The sequence below is a fragment of the Protopterus annectens genome, chromosome 2.part0 (genome assembly GCF_019279795.1).
Source record: "Protopterus annectens isolate FY-2018-M chromosome 2.part0, PAN1.0, whole genome shotgun sequence".
NCBI classification, from domain to species: Eukaryota; Metazoa; Chordata; order Ceratodontiformes; family Protopteridae; genus Protopterus; species Protopterus annectens.
The window spans coordinates 1,728,777,492-1,728,797,647 of record NC_056728.1 but is presented as its reverse complement, the minus strand read 5'-3'; positions in this window follow the sequence as shown (position 1 = coordinate 1,728,797,647).

Sequence of the window (20,156 nt, the reverse complement as noted above, 5' to 3'; positions counted from 1 at the left end):
AAATAAAACAATTCTCTGAAGAAATTATCAGGGAATTTTAAAAAGTTACTTTATATGAATTAGATAATATGTACACATAGTTAAATATCGAATCGGCAGCTGGACTGGATGGAATGGATCTGAAATGTATAAAAATTTAGAATAGTGGCAGAAAAGGTATGCATTATGTGCTTTTAATGGATTGTTGAATGAAGGTTTAAAAATCATAAGCAGTTATGCACTGGAATAAGAAAAAAAAAGCTATAGAGAAGTGGAGACCAATAGTGTTAAATAGCACAGACTATAAGATATTTATGAAAATAATATAGAAAAAAATTGAAAATAAGGTGTACTATATAATAGAGGGGAGTATACATTGTATGAAACAAAAAGGATGTCAAGAGTTGCAAATGATAAAGACAGATGTAATGGATGATACTGGAAAAAGGATAGAATATATAAAATTTATGGTAGGTGATAAAGCATTTGATTCAATACATCATGATATGGTGTGGGAAATAATGGAAATGTACAATATTAGCAATAAAATAAAGCAATATGTATAACAGTGTTTATCAATAATAAAGTAAAGAGTCTTAGAGATTGGTTGGTTGGCAAGGGTGTCCTATGAGTCATACTTTATTTGCTTTAGTTATGAATACAATAGCCAGTGAGGCTGATCATAAAATGAAGAATGCAAAATATGTAATTCATACAGATATTGAAATTCCAGTTATGATGTCATATGCAGATGATATTATTATAAATACTAAAAATAGCAAATCGATGAGAGAAGTTGTAGTTTATGTAGTTGATTGTGTTAAAGAAATAGCCATGACTTTAAAGAGAAAGCAAAAGAATGGGAGACAAACTTAAAGTAACAGGTGTACCATTCTCTATGAAAAAAGTATCCATATCTTTATATATATATATATATATAAAATGTTATTTGCAAGATTACTGTAACCCTGAACCCCTGAAAGGTGGGAATGTAATCCAGAACCCCTTGAAGTCGGGACTGTAATCCTGAATCCCCCACAAGTGGAGTGTTTTCCTATTTATATCTCTGAGAACTAAATCAGCATTTACACTCTGAGTGCACGGAAGAGATGATTTTTAATGAAAATAAATGCTCCATTTTGAGGCTGAAAATCCATAGAGTAAATATAGAGACTGGGATGGGGAGTAAAGTAACCATATTAGGGATGTTGGGTTTTAATGCCACCTGCTACTAAAGATCCATACATATAGCATGTTTTTTTTTCAACAGAGTGTAACCATTGTTCACAGAACCCAAAATGAGTGTTGCCTGATTTGTACCCACTTTCTGGAATTCTGAGTTTTTGTGAGATGAAGCTCAAACAATCAGTGTGATTCCCACAAAGCTCTCTCTATATATTTTTTGTTGTTTTTGACTGGCAATTTTATTTGCTAATATAATAATAACTATTGAATTAATTCTGTTATTTACTGATCATTGATTAGTTAGACACTGTTACAGCCGGGAAGCTGGTTCAAACAACTGCTATCATACTTGACCCTAATATCTGGAGCTTCAACAAAAGCACTCACCGCCTGATACCACATTGTATTCATTGCCATGTCAACACTTCTGTATATTTAACACCAGGTCTAGAGTGAGAATGCAGTGGTAGCAGCAAAGAGAATGTGTTGGTGTTTCCTTAGTGGTAATAGAATGCAGAAAGAAGGAGAAAATGCTTCTATTCTATAGCATCCAGTTAGGCCATGTCAAATAATGTGTGTGAGTTTCTAGAAGCTGTGCAAGACGACAGACTTCAGACTGCTGAAAGTAGTGAATGGGAATGCTACCCGAAAAGTGTATGGGTTGAATGGGAAAAGCTTGGAGCATGAAATTGTGAAAATGGAGGCTAGATGGGACAGTGGGATATGCTATGGCTGCACAAGATAATGTCAAAGAAATGTGGAGGGGGTATCCTGAATAAGAAGGAAAGCATGGTAGAAGATGCTGTATGTACCATATTATACACTCTAAGTAATCCTTAGGTTTATTATAGTATGTCTTCACAGACAGCATTATTAAATTAGGAAATGGACTGTTTCATTGTGTCACAAGAAGGCAATCAACAGAAGCTTTCAAGATGCCTGAGACAGTTAGATAAAGGATAATGGGACAAGTCAACATGGAATGCATGTGGAGAAGTCAGATGGTTTCTCTGAACAGGCTTACTCTCTGTTGTTGTCAAGCAAATGTAGCACAATGGAACACAAATACTGGCATACGCGTATGTGCATACAAACATAAATACACACACATAAACACATGCTCTGTCACACCAAATACACACATACACACACACATGCTCACACTCACACACATACATACATGCTCTGTCACACCAAATACACACATACACACACACACATGCTCACACACATGCTCACACACACACACACACACACACACACACACACACACACACACACACACACACACACACACACACACACACACACACACATGCACACACACATGAAAACTGACATTCACACACAAGGGCATTTAGACTGTATGTTCATTGGCTGTCTGTTTCTTGTCCCTATACTGTGAATTTACTGTGACTATTTAGGACAGTACCACACTAACCATATGACACTAAATCTAATATAGCTAGCTTTCCTCTTAGCTAGCCCCTGTGCTATGAACCAAGCAGTAGAAATATGCAAGTAGTAAACAATCAAATGTAGGCAGTACTTATTGTCTGACACGGAAAATTAGAAAACCAACCCACTTTTAAGAGGAAGATGTCTATGCCCACTGTAAGATTTAAACAAATCATACAATAATAATGTTGAACAGATAAAACTGAGACAGCAGCTAACCCTATAAGATCTAAAAATGATACAAAATTAACATGATATATACAGTCTCACAATAATAAACAAAATAAATCATATGCCTAGATGTCACAATTCAGAAAAGAACATGTTCTGAAAGGATAACTGTGTATATACATAAACATAAGCAATAAGAGAAATAATGGACCATACAGGGGTGTAAAGAGTCTCATTTTAACAGGTGGTTGGCCACCCTATCCTTAGATGTTCCATTATTTTTCTGCTACAGCAACCTTTTATAACATTATTCCCTTAGCAAATGGCTGCATTTTGGTATATTTTTGGGTATGATTTTATAATTGTATGTTTTTGTTTATTTATTGGTGTTTTTGAAGAAAAGTAATCATTTTCTTTATGCTGTGAAATATGATTCTTATGCTTCCTCTGGAATGGCTGTTGGTGAGGTTTGCTAATGTCCACTATAAATAAGTTATTTTAATAAAATATCTTCAAATGTCTTTAAAATATATTTGATTAAAATTATTCTATTACAATACATAAATGTATGTGTGCATATACATGCAACACACTTTAAAATGTCTGAAGAGACTAAGATTTGACACAATACTGTAAAGTTGAAAGAATTAAATATACTTTGGTGGATTGGCAAGCCCTTTTCTGAAATTCTTAATGGGGGTGGGCTCACTGGAGCTATGATATTTTGTACTGAACTTAATATCATCTATTTATTTATTTATTTAGTTATTTTATTTTACTTTTGTTAATCGGGAACATCCTACTGGATACATGTCCATTTTCAGTGGAGGCCCGGGAAGAAATGCTCCAAATGTACATTACAAGTGTAAATACAGTGAAATTATTACATGGTATTAAAACAACATAGATATTTGTTTAATGAAATATACACACAGGTTCATGTTTCTCTGAAGTGCAGACAGGAAATGGATGGAAGTTAATAAAGGAGAAGGAAATAGTTAGAGATTTTATCTGAAAAGGGGAAAACACATTGCCATAAGGTGGCTAACTTACATAATATAAACTTTGTTACTAATCCTAACAGTAGGTGAGAGACAAATACATTCTGACCAGTTAAAGGATCAAAGTTTTATACTTGTAGCAAGGTTGTCATATAGAGTTTCTGTTTGTGTGGGGATAGTCAGGTTTTGTACTGGGACAAATCCAATGTGTTTTTAGGTAGTCCTTTAGGGAAATTTTGAATTGGGGCAAGGAGGGCTGAGTAGTAAGTTCAGCAGGAAGCAAGTTCCAGTTTTTACCAGCAGAGTTGGAAAATAGTGATTCACCAGCTGAGTTGTTGGCTTTAGTAGTTTGTACAAACATTCTGTTGGAAGAGCGGAGGGATTTTAGGTTACTGTAAGAGGTGATAATATTTTTCAGTATGGGTGTACTGTTTGGATGGAAGAGAATTTTGTGAATGACTATAAGTTGGTTATATTGAAGTTGATAGGGTTGTTCTAGCCAGTCTTGGGAATGAAGGTGGAGACAGTGATGGGTTCTATAAGATGAACCTGTAGCAAATCGGCTATATTATTGTAGCAGCTAGTAAATGTATTAAGGTTTGATTTGCTTAGATTTACAAAGATGAGGCATAAAGAAGGGTTGATAGCAGGTGTGTCCGGGCAATAACCGCTCTGTTGTTTAATCCTGTATAAAGACCCTAGTTTCTTATTAACTGTTTTGATAGTTTTGTCTATGTGAGCATCAAACTTCAGGTTGTTGTCGATGATTACCCCTAGTAGTGCAGTACTAGGTTCTGGGGAAATTATTCTGCCATTGTTTGATGTTACAGTGAGAGGTGGTGAGGGTGCTTTGCGAGTAGAGGAGAACAGTAATAGTTTGGTTTTATTTGGGTTTAATAGTAGACGGCGACTAGTGAGCCAGTTCTCTACTTTGTTGAAACTGATTTGGGATAAGGATTGTAAGTCTGTGGGTCAGGTTGCAGAGCATATTAGTGTGGAGTCATCTGCATACTGAATACATGTTGCATCTGGGATGACCCTGTGCAGGTCATTAATGAATATGGAGAATAGTAGGGGACCTAATATAGAACTTTTCAGGGACTCCAAGGGTGACTGGTAATAGGGGGGGATAGGTTATCTTTCCATAGTACACCTTGTTGTCTTTCACTCAGGTAAGAATGAAATTGCTAGGTTGCCTGTATAGTGTGATTTTAGTGTGTTTAGGAGTAGCTGGTGATTTACCATGTCAAATTCCTTGGATAGGTCTAGAAAGAGAGCTGACAAGAGCTTATTGTCATTACGGTTTTGATTTATTGTGTGAGAAAAGGAGAGAAGGGCTGAGGTAGTACTATGGGAAGGTCTAAATCTGTGCTGGGAGGGGGCTAGGAGATTGCTCTGATTCAGGTAGGCTAAAAATTGCTTATGGATGCATTTTTCCATTATTTTAGCAAGGGGAGATAGGATGGCTATAGGTCTATAGTTTGAAAGTTCAGTGGAATGTCCCCCTTTGTGAAGAAGAATAATGTGGGAGATTTTCCAGATGGTGGGGATATAAGATTCGAGAATATTTCGATTGACTAGAATTGAAATCGGATATGCTATTTCATTAGCTGCTTTTTGCAGAAATTCTGCGGGTAGTAGGTTTGCTGAAAGGGTGGTGGGTTTCAGTTTCTTAAGTAGGGACTTAATAAAAGATGTAGGTACTGGATCAAACCTGAATGGGATTTTATTTTCATGCGGGGGGTGTGGTAGTACTTGAGGTATTTGGAGATAGTTTGTTGGCTAGGGATTGCACGGTTTCTGCAAAGAAAGTGTTAAAGGCATTAGCAACAATTTTAGGAGGTTGTTGTAGGGTAGCTAAGGGGGTAGGGGTCGATGATTTACCTGGGTGGAGAAGTTTATTTAAGCCTGACCAGAATTTTCGTGGATGATTTTGGTGCCTTTCTTGCAGATTACAGTAGTATTTTTTTTGTCTACATAATGGACTTCTTCGCATCATTTCTCAACTGTTTATATGTGACATGATCTTTTGGGGATTTAGTGGTTCTCCAAGAGGTCCATGCCTTGTTTCTGATAATATTTTTTTGTCTTGTACCATTGCTTAGCCATGGTGCTACTTTGTTATTGGTTCTGATAGTAAGTTTGGAAGCGTGGTTGTCTAAGATAGCAAGAAATTTAGAGTTAAAGTATGAAACTGCTTCATTTAGTGGAAGTATTTTTAAGCTGGACCAGTCACATGAGTTAAGTTTGTTCTGGAAATTAGTCTTAATAAAGTTCTTAGTATTCCTAATGGTTTTAAAGGTAGATTGTTGCGGGATGTCATTTTTTTTTCTGATTATATAGGTAAGGAAGTGGTCACTGATGTCCTCAGGTAGGGTACCTGTGTTATATATCTGGGAATGGTTGTTTATTATGATCCAGTCTAGGATACTTTCCTTATTGTTAATCTTATTGATTCTGGTAGGGGAAGATATGATCTGGAAGAAGCCATGTAAATTTACATGGGTGGTGGGGAAGTCTGATGATCAGATATTCCAGTCAATATTAAAGTCCACAAGAATAATAGTTTCCTGGGGGTAGTTAGTGGATAGCCACTGAAGGATACCTTCTACGGTGTTTGTGTTGTCACCTGGGGGAATATAGATACAGGCTATGTATATAGATTTGTGTTTGTTGAGTTGGACCTTTGTGATGAGTATTTCTGCATTGCTGGTTATCATGGCCTGTGGAGTACTAATTTTGGATACTTCTAGTGTAGATTTATACAAGCTGGCTACTCCACCTCCTTTCCTAGAGATGCGATCAAGTCTTAATATATTGTAACCAGGGGGTATAATCTCATTATGAGAGGTATTAGGTTTGAGCCAGGTTTCAGAAAGGCATAGCATATCAGAGGAGTGCATATCCAAGAGGGCACGTAAATAGTGAATTTTGTTATTTATACTTATGATATTTAGGTGATACACCAGGGGTGAGTTGGAGGCCTTATTTGAGTTTCATAGGCTAGTGTGGGTGTTGTTTGTGGAGTTGATAGTAACAGGTGGGGTTGGGCCTGGGTTAGGGTGGATGTCACCATTCTTTAGGGTTTAGGTAAGGATCTACTCTCCATTTTCTGGAGTTTTAGTAAGAGTTTGTGATAATATTTAGTTCTAGGGTTGATATAAGTGTCTCAAGTGGGATGCAAAGGTTTTTCAGTGGACGAGTTTGATGAGAGTTGGGGTAATATTAGTTTAGAGTTATGTGTCAGGTTAATAGTGGTGGTTTTGGATTGAGGGTAGTGAGAGCCAGGGCTGTATTGATATTCGTAGGCTGCGAGAAGATGGAGAAGTATAAGTGGTGGTATTAGGCAGTAAAAGTTGTGAAGACATTTTGGGAGTATTTAAGTAGTACTTGTTAGAGAGTAGTGATGGGGAGTCTATAATTTGTGTAGAGTGTGAGATTGGTGAGAGTTTGAGTAGTGGGTTGGGTCTTATGAATGAATGGGATAATGATGATTGTTACTGATGGATGGGAGTGGTTCTAGACGAGGGGGAGTGGCAAGGTGATGATGAATGTAAGAGTACTGGGGGAGATGGGAATTGAGGGAAGGGTAGGGGAGCGGAGTGAGCCCACAGGGTGAACGGAGCGGGAAGAGGCAAAGGGAGGTAGAATGCAGGTCAGGATGGGAACAATCAGTAGACTAGATAACAAGTTTAGGAGTAAAGTATGCACAAAGGGAGAAGGGTGAACCCCAAGGACTAAAAGTAGGAGAAGCAGATATGTTCATGGGGGAGTAGGGTAGAAATTAGAGATAATGAAAACTACACTAGTAAGTTAAAAGAGGTGCTACTGTAAAGGTAAGTGTTAATAAGTAGGTACAGGTTTCCATCTAGTGGCGAAACCACATAAATGCAGCTTTGGGCTATGGTAGATCCCAGGGCCAGGAAGCACTGAAAGAGGGGCTTTTACAGGCTGGGAAAAAGCTGAGGAAGGGCAAGTGTGTGGATATAGAGTGGGGGAGGGTTGACTGCTGCAACACCTGGTAGAGCATGTGGTCTAACCACCTAGCAGGGGTATTGGAATAACTTTTATGCTAGCAGTGTTAACAGTAAAAACACATACTTTCTTTAAACCTTTTAAATTGAAGAGCTAGTACGTTCGGGTTCTTTACTTGAAAAAGGCACCAGTTTTCTTTCCACGTCTAGCAGGGTGGAATTGGAAGTCAGTGTTGGGCAGAGGATTGGGAAGCTAAGGAGAATGTAGAGAGGAGAGCAATGTGATACAGAGCAGTCACAGAAACCAGACAACCAGTATTGTAAAAAATACAGCACAAATTCCAACATTTAGATTCAAGATATGGGGTAAGGTACTTAAAAAGACAATTAAAAATATTCTTTCCAGTCAAGGGTATTGGTAACATAGCATTGTTGTAGAATTAAACTGTTTGATTAATATCAATGGAGAAGTAATGCATAGCACTTTAATAAAGTTTTGAAAACCAACATTAGGCACTGTTGTGCATTTCTAACTAGTGTGAAACTGTGACCCTCTGCTTTGTATTTTTATGGCTGGAACACGCATTTTAACAGCATGGGGTATCATGTGATAATAACCGCTATTCTGAAACACTCAGACTGTACTTTTTAAATGAAATTTTGAAACGGGGTACATTCTAAGTGGAGATGTAACATTTTACTTTGTACTTTATGATAATAATAATTATACAAAAATTAATGAAGAACTAACATACTAAAATGCTGTACCTATATTGTTCACAGCACAGTGTTACTGGATTGGAGCTCTAACAGCACAGCCTTTTAACATAAATACTTGCTATATAGTTAAAAATGTGCAGTGCAGTGATCTGTATGTAGCCCCCCCAAAAAATAAGATGAAGATGTTATCAAAGGTTCTTCATCTTTCTGAAAGTCAATGTGCCAAAAGGATGAATAAAAAAATAACCAAAATTCAAAAGTTCAAAAACAAACCCCCAAAACATTTTTTTGCAGGGGGGAGGCAAGCCACCTCACTGAACTTTTACATTTAGGAATTGCACTGACAATGATTTCCTACAGGGAAATTGTTCATGTTTTTTTCTGTGTACTACTGACAATCCAGCAAGTTATCCTCCAGTATATGCGAGGAGCCTTTATCAGATTATTAACAGTTTTGACAAATGTAAAATAAAGTGTCAAATGAACAAATTGGCTCTAAAGCACATTGAAAGGTGACTGGTAGTTCTTTCTATGATTGCTGCATAAAATGTAGTGGCAAGCTGTAGAGCAGAATGATTCTGTTGGATTATGATCTGTGTTGTCTGCTCTTCTTTTTTATTTGGTTTTATCAGTATTATCATCATAATGTTTCTAAAGTTTGTCCAGTCAGATTTTAGTATTTCCAAAGGCCATTAGCTAAAGCACGTTAAACTAATGCAGTGACATTTTACTTCCTCAGAATACCCAATAGCCATGCTAGTGAATGTAGTTGGAAAAGCAAAGTTTAAAATGAGTGACAGTGTAACCATAGTATGAACAGTATGCATTTTACTAGCTGAAACATACACTTCAACATTCAGGTTGTCAGCAGTTGTCTTCACCTGAATGCCTGTGAAAGACAGACACACACACACACACACACACACACACACACACACACACACACACACACACACACACACACACACACACATAAGTATGGCAAAAGCCTTCTGCTTAGTGAATGCTCAAATCATAGAAGTGAAAGGATACCATTAGCTCTTATTTGGGACTCAAACCCAAGACCACCAGTATCCCATGCCAGTGTCACTGCCACTGAATTAACAGCAGCCCTGAGGAAAAACTCAATAGCTATGGGCCAGAAGCACTTGTCCATCAAGTGACACTGAGACTGGTATGGTGTGTTGGAGGTCTTGTGATTGAATCCCAGATGAGAGCTAATATTAACCCTTTACTTCTGGCATATGAAAGAAAGGTAAATATTTCCAGCATGTCATATGATACCCTGTCATATCTTTTTTTTTTTAATGTGGGATGCATTTCTCATCAAGAAAGTTATTTACATCCATCAAAAGAAATTAACCTCTTGGCATTTCCTTTCACAGTTTGACACAGTATGCCATTTGATACCATACAAACTTGATAACATTCTGCTTGACGGAAACTTCCTAAGCTTTTCTTCTTTATTGTAATTAATTATTTATTTATTTTCATCATTACTGTTATTTTTATATATTTATTTGCTTATGCACAGACAGCTCGCATTTCAGAGTAAGTTGCATAATTTAAAGTTTCTTCTAAGGCTCCATTTGCTTCTGTACTGGTTTGTCCTGGAGCCTTAAAATCACAAAATGTTCCCTGAAATGTAAGGTAGTACAAAATTATTTAATTTTATTTTTTTTATTCTTGTTGTTACTTATTTTTTTTAATTTTATTTTACATTTGTTAAACAGGTTTGGGAACTGATCCTAAAACCATTTTCAGCCATGACCAGTACAACAAGGCAAAAACACAATTAAAATATCATGATAAAATGACAATCAAGATCTTTACATGAGTTAAAGATGATATGCATGTACTACACAACTGAAAAGTAAAATAATAAGCAAACATTTCATATATACAAGATGCTTGTCAATTATCAAATCAAAGTTAACAGAAAAATTTTCAACAGTAGGCGTAAGTAATTAAAAAAGTTGATGAGAAGTACTGTGCGCTATGAATCTCAGAGAAAAGACAGAAGGACAGCTGCCCATTGTACTTTTCTTATTTTTTTTGTATTTTATTTTGTTTTAAATTTGTTATACTGGGTAGAGTACTGATCCACATGAAACAATTTCAGGATTAGCCCAGAAATACATAAATTTCAAAGGAGAAGAAACAACATCTAATGACACGGTACACAGCATGACAAGCAAAATAAGAGCAATTGCTAATCATGGTAACATAAAAACGATATATTTTTGGTCTTAGTCTTAATTCCATGCTAATATTGCTTTAGTTATTCATAGGAATATCATCCAAAACATATCCATAAATGTGACATATTTTCTGAGAAGAATATTTTCATTTAAAACAATGTAAGTATTTTCATACAGTTTTACAGTAAAATGATTTAACTGCATTAGCTAGGAAAATGAATAGCAAACGAGACAGCATATATGCTAGATAGACAAATATATAGTTTGTTGAGGAAATGTTCTTGGTTTTAATTGAATAAAATGACTGGAAATTGTACATGTGGGGTTTATATAGAAAATAATTCTCATAGCTCATAATCATAACAGATTATAACTGCAGAACAAAGTTGAATTTTTATCAGCACAAAACCATGGCAGCAAGAAGCCGAGTAATGCTTCAATAATACTATGCTACATTTGGACCATAGAAAGAAACCAGAACTTGACATCATAAGAGCTCTTTATAAACTGCATGCCACAAGCATTGATGGCAAAATAATAATGCCTTCTACTGAAACATGCTAGCATTTCCTAAGAGGTGCACCTATTCTATTATAGTATATATATTTTGTTTAATTTGTGATGTGTAAATACTGCCTTGACTGTAATTTACAATGAAAGAAAAAAAAACTCTGTTGCTGTTCAGTTTACAGCAGTTTATTGAGAATACAGTGTAAAAACTGTCTCCTCTGTACCACTACATGAAATGAAAGCTTCTGGTTGCTGTTACATACATCAACTAATGGACATTTGCTATTGATAAATAATACTTTATCTTGTTCTATGTTCAGACTGAGCATATAGTGTTAGTTATCTTTTCAATAAATGTATTATTTAAATACCTCGAAAGTAGTTTAAATTAGCAGAGGAATAATTAAACTGAATGCCAACCTAATGTGTATGCGAGGTGAGGCATAAATCTAGGGATTAGTCTCAGCTTGTTTCAGCATCATACCTAATACTATCTAGTACCCAACCAAATGTGCGGGGTAATCCCTAAACTGGCAAAGTCCCAGAACAAAATGTAATGCTTTAATGAGTGGAATGCATTCAATTTCAGTTTTTATTAGATTGCCTCATGTTTTACCTGATTTATACCATGTTTACCTTCAGTCTTTTTTTGCCAAACTTAGAATTGTTCTTTAGTCTGCTAGATTATTACTGCCAAGTATGTTCTTTTCATGTGACATACGTTGTGTGCATTCAATACGCCTTTTATGATCTGCTATAGACATATTCCTATAATAAAATTCCCTTATAAAAATATTGAAAAACACTAGGTCCTTTTTCACAGATTCTCTGTACATTGTAAATGCATACGTTTTGAAATATTTAGTGCTAGCATATTCATCCTTTCAAAATAAACTGAGTCTGTTTTCAACTAGGTGTGATATGTACTTTTTATGCAGTTATAAAAAAATGAAATTCAGAATTAATAAACTAATCTAATCCAATATAATGTTAACAGTTATTAGTAAAACATCTATTGTCTTTGCTAAGAGGTGTGTTATTTTAGGTAACATTAACTAATACAATAGGCAGTGTTGTGCCTTATTGCCCTGACTGCAGTGCTGAAATGGAGGGTGTGCTTATCCCCACAATGTCACCAGCCTTCTCTCTATCCTGACGCACTGGTTTGCAATATGACATGCTACCTACTGACTGTGATTTAATAAGATGATTTAATAATATAAGCTCTTTTCTGCTGCTGACTTGTATTGTCTCATATGTATTTAAGTGTAACCAAATGTATAAGCACACATTACAAATTTACAATTTCTGAACCAAGACACTGAGCTCCCCCACATCATGGATGATACAGCACAAGGTTTTTGTAAGTTGTGTGGTTCAGTTAAATATGACTATCACCATGAGATAAAGACAAACAGCATTTAAGGAGTAAGATGCTTCATGTGTCTTATGGCCTAATGTGATGGTTTACTTCTTTAATACACATTAATACTCAATTAGTAATAGAAATGCAAGGCATCTTTACTTGGCAGGCAGCCAGCTGTCATAGCACTTTCATCTTCTTATCAGGAGGAATATTTAAAGCCTTTGATTTAGTGTAACATTTTTTATAATTTTAATTTGTCTTAGAAGTACAAGCCTCTAGTGGCTCTAGTGTCTGCCTTGATCTTATCAGCAGTCAGAAGAAGATTAGGTTGTCATAGGTGCTCACACTTCTCTTAATGAAGAAAGGCATCCTTGATTTGTCTTTGACGTGGTCCATTAGAAGTTATTTAGAATGTCAAGTCACCCCCCTAACCCAGTATTTCTAGTACAATTTCTTCTTCAGTTTTGGGATTTGTACACACAGCATTTTTTTTCTGAATGATTTCTTATTTCCCAACAGAAACTGCTAAAACAGCTTATGATAGAATACGACTGTTTATTTCATGAAAGTTGCACCCACTATTACATCACCTGTAACAATTACTGCTCACTTCAGTATTCTATGATTGGAGTGGGAAATTCTGAGAGGTACAGGATATTCTTTCTTCCCAAAATCTACTCAACATTAATTGGATCTGGCTTCTTAGTTTACATTTTCATAACTCACTGGAGCTTTGTCTCAGCAAATGAATATTTGAATGAGGCCTATTCTATTACTAGAGCTGAGTGTGCCAGTTGGATGTATGAACTGGCTAGAAGCCATAGGGACTAAGGAACCCATAGACAAGGTTTAAACCATTTAATAAATAATTGATGCACCACTGAAATTAATGATGTAGCAGCATATGAAGCCTTATCTGCTGACTGAAGTCTGGTACAGAAAAATATGCAAACAAGAATAATGCAGTATGTTGTTGTATGCAAAAATAAAATCCTTCAAATTGCATTTATTTCTTCAGTCATTCATTTTTGAATACCTACTTTATCCCATTTAGAGTCATGAAGGACCCAGAGCCTATTCCAGTGCTAACTGGATATAGGGCAGAGAACAAGTCCCCAAAAGAATTATATTCCCACACAGGAAACACACACACACACACACACACACACACACACACACACACACACACACACACACACACACACACACAATGCCAAACACATACATACTGCACACACACACACACACACACACACACACACACACACACACACACACACACACACACACACACACACACACACACACACACGCACTTATGGGAAGTTTGGGGGATCACCATTTCACCTACCTGCATGATTTGGGATATGGAAGGAAAACAGAGAACCTGACAAATATCCACATGGACACAGGGAAGAAATGTTGCTTCCAAACTGAAAGGACCACCAGAGAACCCTAATCAAGGAATCACAAGCTCTCTGAGAGCTACAGGGATGACTTTGCCACTGTATTTCACATGATGGGTTGCATTTTCCACTCTGTTTACTCCATTCCTGTACCACCTCACGAATATGAAATTCACTTAATTTTAGCATATATATTATAGCATCTTGCCATGCAAATGTAGCCCTCATCACCAATGTGGCTTTACCTCAATAATGGCATAACTAAGTAAGGCAGTGTGAATGGAGAGAAACCTCCCACATGGAGCAGAAAGTCTCTTAAACAATGCAAAAATTATTTTCTGTATAGGTTGTGTCAGGATTCTGTGTTATGCATCATATAGCATTCTGTCTATTTTAAACAATACTTATAGCTGTCTAATATATATATATATATATATATATATATATATATATATATATATATATATATATATATATAATTTATTACCATTTTATCAGCAGTTTGAAATGCAAAGATATCATACTGCAAGGTTATGCCACACAGCATTGGCTGAAATTTTCTTGTCATATAAAGCATATATCAAGGATCTGCACAGCTGTGGTATATCACATTTATGTATTAGTGCTAGATACAATTAAAATTTAAAATAAAATTATGCTTTTATCTATGTTGGACTTTTTATGTCATGGAAGCCACATAATTAAATGTTTCCATTATTTTTTCTAAGTATCAGGCTACATTTGATAGATTAAAAATATTGTAACTTACATGATAATCTGTTTTACTATATGAAGGGGAATCTGAGCACAAGGAAGATACCAAAGCAGAAATGCTATTAAAGCATAATTGTTGGCTATTTGTATTCTTTATAATAAATATAATATTTCATTATATCTAAGCATTCGGACGGCTACGGTGGTGCACCAGTAAGCATTGCCACCTCACAGCAAGAGGTTCTCCGGTTCAATCCTCAGCTGGAGTTCCTTCTGTGTGGAGTCTGCATGTCCTCCCTGTGGTCACATGGGTTTCCTCCGGGTGCTCCGGTTTTCTCCCACATCCCAAAGACATGCTGTAGGTGGATTGGACACTCTAAATTGGCCCTAGGCATGAGTGCGTGCGTGTGTGTGCCTTCCGTGGAAGGTTGGGTGCTGTGCTGGCAACTCAACACCGTAAAAACTACACTGCCAATCATGAGCAGACAGGTGATCTGCTGTGGTGACCCCTAACCGGGAAAAGCCGAAAGAAGAAGAAGAAGATTATATCTAAGCATTCATCCATTATAAATGAGACTACCTATGGGAACATTCACCAGTGAGGTATAAGCAGAGGGGATGGAGGACATCTGATGAGGGCTGGAGATATGGTTATTCCAAAGCAGACTATTTAGAGTTAGCTTAGGAATGCCCATAAGCAAAGCAAATATTGTTTACAGTTTAAGTGCTGATAATATGGTCTATAAGGAAAGTAATTCCTTATTTTAGGAAGGTAACATTTTTGGCTTCTTTAGCTGATGGGTCACAGTAAAAAAATAAAATACAAGAAATAACTCCGGGATATGTGAAAAACAATAACTTACAGTTTTGTTTATCACATATTCACATTAGCACCCCCTCTGCCCACTATCTTGCACTTTTGAAATGTAGAAGTCAGGCTTTAAAACTCCAAGTCTGAGTTTTTGCCATTCAAGCCAGATAGAAAATGAAAAATGCATAACATTTCAAAAATATAAACTTATGCCATGTTTCTAGTCATACTTGTTCACAACTTGGTCATGAAAAAACACTTTCTAAACTCATCTTATCCTGTCATTAACTGTGCAAAGTACTGAAAATCATATTTATTTAGTGCCAAGAAAGAAAAGACCATTGTACACTTTTCATGTGTAACTGACAATCCTAAGCTTACTAACACTTCTTGTCTAGTTATTCACAATTATACAATAAAAGATCATTAGTATTAAACAATGAGCACACTGATTGGACAGCCCAATCAGTATGCCCATTGTAAATCAAGTATATACCGACAGAAAAGATTACGGCCGTTAAAGTACCATTGAGCGACCACACTTTCTATTAGTATAGGCTGGAAAACAGCATTCTATACCAAGGACCCACTAAAATATGGAAAAAATTAGGTACATCTGCAACACTAAAGAAACAGAAACATAATTTTCCTCATATTTTTGTGATGTCCCTCTTAAAATTTTCTATTTTTTAACAGTAAAGAAAAATGCAGCAGAGATGCTCCTTTCTCCATTGCTTCCTATGCCATGATGCACCATGGAAGCAAATGAATCTAAGTCCCATACACAGGTGCAGTATGTCAGCAAAGAGAAGAGAGCACAGAAAGAGACTAAAGTGCCATTATACAAATGCATTATTTAAAAAAGGTAAGCAATTTCTTTCCTAAATAATGATTTTGTATAATAACAATAATTCACTCTTGTTTGTGGGTGTATCAAGATTTACCCATGGTTGACTCTGTTTTATCACTTGGGCTTCTCCCATGTGGTCAAACCACACCAACCATGGGTAAAACCTGATATACACACACACACACACACACACACACACACACACACACACACACACACACACACACACACATACACTCATTGATTATTGCTTAATTATAATTTAACATTGAATCAAATACATTTAAATGCATCTAAAATAATGGTTTGTTTGTAATATTCCCAAACAACTGTGAGATATGTGAGCGTGAGACATGAAGTGGTTTAAATTTTTTTTAATATTGATGTCAGTACTGGCCTTCACGGTGCCCTGCCCGTGGACATTATGGACTTGTCATTTGTGGCCCTCAATGCATATGTTTAGTGAAGAGCACCATACCAAAATTGCTCTCTACAACAGCTGACATCATAGTCGACAGTAAGCTTGCCACCCTTAAGTTCAGTCTTGTAATATAAAGGATAATGACACCTTTCAAATATCATTGAGAATGGAAAGCTCTACTGTAGAGGAAACCATTTTCCTGCATCAGCTAGCACCCCCAGAGACTAAATAATATGTATTACTTCATATTGCTTCATAGTTTATGTGATATGCTATGGTATGGCTATAAGGAGATACACTGTAAACAGTGGAAAAGTTATTATTTTTCCTAAGGGAAATGGAAGACAAGTAGACTAAAAGTAGGGTTGTATAAAATTAGAAAAGAATGATGGCAAAGTGTTTAAAAAATAAAAGAAACAGTTGCAGATGTCAGTTAGTAGACTTATTGCAATCTGCCTGTTGGAATATATTCCTAGACATAGTGTTTAAGTTGTTTTATGTTGCTTGTATGGGCTAAAAAAGTTTCATTTTAGACTTAAAAGCCAGATATGGTAAGAACATTATCTTTATCCAGAAGTATATCAATACTAGTTCAGATATTTAATGTTCTTTTCTTTGAATGTTTTATTTGATTCACTGGGCATAGTCTGTCCTGTTCACATATCAATTTCAAAGAAAATTATTTAACTTATTTCAAGTAAAGGATTTATTTAACTGACTTTGAGTGCTTGTGCCTTGTTAGCTTAAAGTTTTTTTTTATAATGTTTATTGAATTGTCATTTATGAAAAAGACAATCATACATTTATATAAATGAAAACAAGCCATACTGACATATTCTCAGTTAAAAATATTACAAATCACTTATAGTCATTGTCAATCCAGCATTACATAGTTCACTCAACTCCTAGACAGGTAGCTTACATCCTTCTAAGCTGGGAATTGCTGATTGAAGGCCCACTGTCTGCTATTGTAAAAGTGTATTAGTTCTGGCTTAAGCACATGGGCTTCAGGCCAGTTATTCTACATTAAGAAGGTTTGTCGTCTGCACTCTTGTGGGAGGAGAGGCTGGATTCTGCCCTTCTGAGCTGGGAATTTCTGGTCACAGGCTTATTGTGACTGCTTATTTGAACTGTTTCTTTTTGAAATTGGTGTGCCTTGTTGCTGTAGCATAGACCAGATTCAGGCCTGCTGAATCTAGCTATGTTTGTATAACTTGAGCACTGATCCAGGCCATCTTTTTTTAGAGAAGGTTCCCCTGCACCCTAGTAAGCAGGGGTGTGCAGTTAGAACTTGTCTGATTGAAGACTGCTGGAACAGGGCTCAGTTTTGAGCTTTTAACTGGTTAATTGGGTAACTTGTTTAAGTCAGTTTGTTTGTTTTCTATTGTTTAATATATATATATATATATATATATATATATATATATATATATATATATATATATATATTGCACTTTATTCATCTGCTTTTACTGTATTTGTGTTTCTTCCTACTTTATTACTGAGGGCATTGACTACAACTCTGATCTGTGATATATAACAATAAGTATCCTTTTCTGTGCTTTTAAACTGTTTTCTGAGTGTATTTGCTTTATTTTCTGAAAAAAAAACAAAAACAAAACAAAACAAAACAAACAAACAAAAAAAAATATATATATATATATATATATATATATATATACTTGCTTCCCGCCTTTCTAGGTTTCTAAGCTAGTATAGTCCAGTTTTCAGGTTAGTGCTGAATTCAGAGCTGTGTTACAAATCTCTGTTTGCCCACACCTTACTTGGATAGAAGGAAGTTTCACTATTCACCTGTGAGAGAGGGGAGCTTTGAGCAGCCTATCTGTCACTGGAGGAGTGGTTTCAGTCCAGAAATTAGTAGTTTATTGGACATTTTGGGCTAGTTTCTATCTCTTTCATTTCCCTGCTATAAATACTGTATTTGCCCAGTTTTGCACACCGGGCAGCGCCAGTTAACTAGGGTAAAACTATTCCTGGTTCCACAAAGTCTCCTCTTCAATTTTTCCCTTAGAACTAGACAAACATTCAACTTAAGCACTCAAGCCATTCATTTCTCAGCCCGGCTCTTGCTCAAAACTTATAGCAAGCACTTATAAACCCTAGCACTAGACCCTCCTGTACTGTACAGAAGGACAAGGCTCTCTATTCGACCTTACCAGCCATCCAGTAAAACAGTTCACTGTACCTATCCAGGCAGGTCCAAAGGCAGTTTCAGGTGTACTCTCCAGTCCAACTGGTGAGTCTGGGCATTTTGAGGCAATGTTACAACTGCCTCATGTACACAGACAACCCCCTCCTCCTACCACCAAACACTAATACATGCGAGAGATGCAGTTATACAGTCAAACTAGTGGCTAAGTTCTCTCAACCCAAGACTGAATCAGACAGTCAAGAGGAGAAGGAAAATACTTGCATCACACCACCAGTCTTACATAGACCTACTAAACCAACACCGGCAAATAACACACACAAATACACGAAAACATACTCGGAGGTTCTAAATAAAAATCTGCAAAACCAACAGAGACCTCCAAAGCAAACATCCAAGCAACCTCCACCCCCCCAACACAAACCATGAAACACATACTTCATAAAACCAGTGTGCCATGCAATTACAGCCCTTAAGGCAACATAACATACCCAACATACTAGTAATAGTTGACTCTATAGTCAGACACACTGACGTCCCACTCACTAGGCTGAATAACGAGAAGGTTACTGTTAGCTGCCTGTTGGTTGCCAGGATCCGCCACATAACACAAGCACACAGGTCACTCCAGAACAAGTACAAAGATGACTCTGTCATTGTCCATGTTAGTGTGAATGACCAGAGCCATACCTCCCTGGACTACATGAAGAGAGACATGGAAGAGCTCTCTGATCATGTAGCCCAGGCCAGTATGACCCTGACCCTGAGTAACATCCTGCCCTCACCAAGAATGATACCATGGTATAAAGAAAAAATTCTCGATTTCAACAATTGGCTAAGTTTCTGGTGTCATTCAAAGGGGATCCAGTGTCTGTCCATCTGGGATGACATGCTCGACACGCCACTCTGCTTCGGTAGAGATGGCTTTCACCTGTCACCCTTAGGGTTTCAAATACTGGCCAAGGCTCTTGCCATCCCCATAGTGCCTTTTTAAGAAAGGCTCAAAAGACAAAACCACCACCATAAATAGCACAAGTAACAAAAAACTGAGGGTAATGCTACTCAATGCCAGAAGTCTAAACCTCAAAATGCATGCACTCAAGGCATTCCTCAGTATGGAGAAAACCAATATATGTGCAGTAACAGAAACCTGGTTTAAGGCTCCAGAGAGCACCCCAGCACTACCAGGCTACAACTCATACCATACATTTCGGCCACA